Source organism: Meriones unguiculatus, chromosome 1 (assembly GCF_030254825.1).
Source record: "Meriones unguiculatus strain TT.TT164.6M chromosome 1, Bangor_MerUng_6.1, whole genome shotgun sequence".
Taxonomy (NCBI): domain Eukaryota; kingdom Metazoa; phylum Chordata; class Mammalia; order Rodentia; family Muridae; genus Meriones; species Meriones unguiculatus.
The window spans coordinates 143249175-143253974 of record NC_083349.1 but is presented as its reverse complement, the minus strand read 5'-3'; the positions used below and the strand labels follow the sequence as shown (position 1 = coordinate 143253974).

At 48.1% G+C, this 4800-nt stretch overlaps 1 long non-coding RNA gene across 1 annotated transcript; it reads left to right on the top strand.

Moving 5' to 3' along the window:
* The first annotated feature begins 879 nt into the window (after positions 1-879).
* On the top strand, positions 880-3093 carry LOC132651536 (uncharacterized). The gene is made up of 3 exons (XR_009589159.1): positions 880-932; positions 2624-2785; positions 3057-3093. It is a non-coding gene; the product is annotated as an uncharacterized LOC132651536 (long non-coding RNA).
* The last annotated feature ends 1707 nt before the right edge of the window (positions 3094-4800 follow it).

The window sequence follows — 4800 nt, the reverse complement described above, 5'->3', positions numbered from 1 at the left end:
TTCTGTCCTCCCACCCACAAGGACCACTGCCAGCTCTCCTAAAGCTCCTTCCTGAAACTCTGCCTGAACCCAAATTCAAAGAAGAACCCCAAAGTCGATAAAGAAGGTCCCCGGGCTCTCTGCTGCATCAGGAAGAGGAACTCACCGGAGCAGGGAAATAGGATGCATTGAGCAGAGCTGGAGCCTCTGGACTGAAGTTTTATAAAGCTCCTGGGAAGGAGCAAAATACTCCCAAGTCCAAAGTATCATGGTCCGGCATCTCCTGATTCTGAAAATATAGGACCGCCCCTGCTGTCACTAGCTGTCTCAAAACAGCGCTGTATGAGCCTGCTCAGGAGGGACCATACTGTCCCATCCCTCCCAAGTCTCTGTCAGAGGAGCTGCTTCTGCTATTTGTAAAAATAAAATAAAAAAAAAAAAAAAACACTTGAAGAGGTCAGCAGCGGGAAGCCCAATCTGAGAAACCAGACCCAGCAAAACACCCTACAGTCCAAGGACACTCAGAAAGCCAAGGATGAGGTCCCCATAGTGGAAATCTGATTGAAGTCCCTAGCTGAGTTCCGAGACAGAAGCCCTCACGGAGAAGCTCCTGGGCAGAATTCTTCCCTTCCAGTGCTTGGCCTGCACTGCATCACCCTTCTCACAACTTCTCTTCCCACATCCTCCCTTCTGGGCTCAGGGAGGCAGTGCAACCAAGAACAGAAAGAAACACAGGGCAGCCCATTCCTGCCAGCCCGGGAGACAGAGGGCGCCTCTGTCCACTCCAGGTCCCTAGCCCTCTGGCTGTCCTTTCTGACAGGGTGGAGCCTTTCCAGAGGAGGGTTCTTAGGGTAGGACAGTTAAAGCCAGGTCTCCCCACACCTCTCCAGAGGACACATTTGCAGCCTGCCACTCTATTCTGAACCTGCTCCCACCTCAGACCAAGGCCAACCGTGAGTACCCTACCCTGCTTAGGATAAGTCCCTGGCTTAGCCAGCATGGAGGAAACGGGGCCTCAGTAGGACCCAAAGAATCCTGAAAAAAGATACTGTGGTGCCTAGAAAGCTTGGGAGCAATCAGCCAAGGGAAAGAGCAGTGTCCGGATCTAGGGGAAATAAAGTTTGGAAAGTAGTGAGAGGAGCTGAGGGAAGGAAAGTCAGAGAGCTGGGCAACTGGTGAATGAGGCTCCAGGCAGCTTCCAGGCTACCATGTCCTTCCACACAGCACTCTGTGTCTCCTGCCAAGTACCCCAGTCTCTAGGTATGGGGAGGGATGGGATACAGCCCTGATCCTTTAGAGAAAGCATAAGAAAGGATGCTCCAGTCAGTGTCTGCCTTTCAAGAACCAGAGCCCAGGGAATCCTCAGAGCAGCAGAGCATAAGCCATGTGAGAGCATCAAGAAGGGGGTCTGTCCTAAAAGATATGAGAAACATAATGAAATCTATACACCTAAAGAAGATAATCAAGAAAGCAGACATGGGGTATGATCATCTATCCTCATCTAGAAAGACAAATGGTATAGGCATTGAACTTGTGACAGGAGTCTACCGCAGAAAGCATCTGAAAGACTCTACCTAGCAGTGCTCCAAAGTAGATACTAAGACTCATAACCAAACCTTCGGCAGAGTGCAGGGAATAATATGAAAGAAGGGGAGTTTGATGTGGAAAGGATAGGAGCTCCACAAGGACCAAACATATCTGGGCACAGGGTCTTTTCTGAGATGGACACTCAACCAAAGACCATGAGAGGATAAAACCTAGAACCTCTGCTCAGATGTGACCCGTGATAGCTCAGTAATCAATTGGTTTCTCATAGTAAGAGGGAAGAAGGACGATTTCTAACAGGAACTCAAAGACTGGCTCTTTGACCTCCCCACCTCCAAAGGGAGGAGCAGTCCTGTTAGGCCACAGAGGAGGACTTTACAGCCAGTCCTGAAAATACCTGACAAAAGGGAGTCATATGAAAGGGGAGGAGGTCCTCCCCTATCAGTGGACTTGGAAAGGGGCAGGAACGAGAAGGGGGTGGTAAGGTGGGATTGGTGAAGGAATGAGGGATACAGAGGGGATACAGAAGTAATAAAATGTAACTAATGAGAAAAATAAATTAAAAAAAAAAGAAGGGGGTCTGTGGCAGTGTGCCCTGTCCCATCGCTGCCTTCTCAAGACCTCCTCTCTACCCCCCTTTTCTCAGCTTGTCCCCCACTTATCTCTTCCCTAATTTTTTCCTCTTTGTTTTCCCACTGCTTATCCCCTAGGACCTCCCCTCCATAACATTCCAAGCTGCTGGAGGGCTCCAGGCAAACTCCAGGTGCCCTCCCTCCAAGATGGGAAGGGTAACCAGAGCCACTCAGATCCCTCCCTTGAGCAACCCCTTATCCCTTTGATCAGCTCAGCTTGGGTTCTCTCTCCCCTCATCTCTGTGACAACTAACTTCTTGTGACTGGAGTTCAGGTGACAGTCACAAGGGCTCCATTGAAGAGTTGGGATGTCATCTAATCAGGACCCATTGTCCAGTATACCCAGTGGTGAGGAAGGATGAGAACACCTGATTTGAGATACCCGAGCTGCCATGAGGCTGCGGAAGGCATGACCCTCCCCCGGCCAAAGGACTCAGGGCCCTAGCATGGTAGTCTCTTCTCAATAGACCTCTCCATTCTTCTGCTCTCACCCGGCTCGTGGAACCCAAATGACCTCATGCATTCAGCCTTTATCAAACACAAACCAGCCCTATCCTGCTCCCACTGGAGCTACTGAAACAGACCTGGCCTGAGGCAGGAATAGACAGCTTCAGGGACAAAGCCTTTAGGTAAGTTCCTCCTTAGAATCTTTTTGTCCAAGGTAAAACCTCAGACATTTCTCTCAGCTTCTACCTATGTGATTGGAATGCATAATTTTGCAGATAAGAGGACTAGACTAGGAGGTCATGGGAAGCACACTCCCAGAGAAGCCAAAATGAAATGCTGGGGAGAGAGGGGAGCCAGGCAAGGGTGGCTTGGACATGGAGACAGAACTGCCAAAATTTCAGGGCCTAGGCTGGAGAGATGGTTCAGTGGTTAATTGTTTGTCTTTTCTTCCAGAAGTCCTGAGTTCATTTCCCAACAACAACATGGTGGCTCTTTACCATTTAAAACCTCTACTCCCCTCTTATGGCCTGCAGATGTACATGCACATAGAGCATTGAGAATAAATAAAATCTTAAATAAAGAAAAAAAAAGAGTTGAGGGCCAGCCAGAGATAGTTCCAGGACAGCTATGGCTGTAGAATGTGTGGTGTTATAAATTAGTAAATCCCAGGCCCAGAAAGATGGAGATCCAGCCAAAAGGACCTGGGCATAATCCTTTGTGCCTAAAGAGCAAGGGTCACTTAGCAGTGTGGCTCCCCTCCACAGCAACTCTTGCCAAACACCCCCATCACTGTCACTCCTCCATCAGCTCACCAAAGGTACCAGACTTCTCCTGTGTGGGCATCAGAGACTTACTACCCACAGCAAAGCTTGACTGTGACAGTGCCAGAAGGTAAAAATAGAGCTGGAAGCCTGCCTGGTCCTGTGTCCACCCTTAGCCCTCCCCAACCCTAAGTCTCTGCCCAGGCAGCCAGGAGCCAGTCACTGCATGTGTCTTTTGAAGACTTCTGAAGACAGCCCAGTTCCTGTTGCTTCATCTCATGACCATCCCTGACACCCTCTGGCTGGGAAGTGATGGAGGGATCCAAAATGCTGGGATGGATTTAGGTGTGAGAGGGATTCTCCCACATCACAAAATCTCAATGAAAGATAATATCGAGTAGGGTCCCATCTTGTAGCTGTCTGAGCTGTGAAACCAGGGCCAGGCCTGAGGATTCCCTTCTCTGAGGACCCCAGAGGTCCTGAACCTGACTGACACTTCACTTCTCTAATGGTGGGGTGGGTAGGTGTGTGCTGAAATGGGCTCTGAGCTGGAGACTGCCATGGAGACCTGTTGGTATAATGTTCTTTTAAAATGTATATGCCTTACTCTTGTTAATTCAAATGCTGATTTCCCCACCCCCAACTCTCTGGTTTCAATTTGGATATTGCATTGTTATACTCACTATAAGCATCCTGTCCCAACGCTTGTGTAAACAGGACACAAATAAAGCAACTGGATACAATGTTGTGCAATGGGAGGAGCCAGAGGACAGGAAAGAGGGGAGGAGCTAGAGAACGAGGAGGGGTTCCAGGAGAGGGGTACAGGAGGAGAGCAGAGCAGGAGGAGAGAGCTTGGAGGACTTGGAGCATGAACCAGACCTAAGATTTTACAAAAAGCAAGTATAATGTGGGAAATCTAAATGTTAGGAAACTGAGGGCATGGAGGTTTAGGAGGGAGTAAATATTGCCCAGCATTGTGTTCTAGGTTAACTAAAAACCCAGTCTCTGTGTGGTGATTTGGTATTAAAGCTGCTGAGGATTAACAGCAGCGTTACAAGAAGATAAAACAATAGTAAATATTAATAACCACCTACAATAAATGGCGCCCAACTAATCTAAGAATCCACACCCTTTAAATCATACTTTATCATAATTTGGTGGGGGGAATAAACTCCCAGTGATGCAAACCAAACTTAAAATCTAAAAACTCTCAGGTCAGTTACTGTCTCTTTAAGAGAGACTCTTAAACAGGCCTTGGAGCAAAAGGCAGCCTACTGTGGGCAGACCTGAGACTTCCCTAACAAAACTAGCTGCCACTACAGTCTAACAGGATGGAAGAAACAATAAAACAGACTTCTTGGAGCTTGGCTGATAATCTATTCTATGGTTTTAAGACTGAAATAAAGGAAAGTCTAGAAATTGTAACTATGCTTACA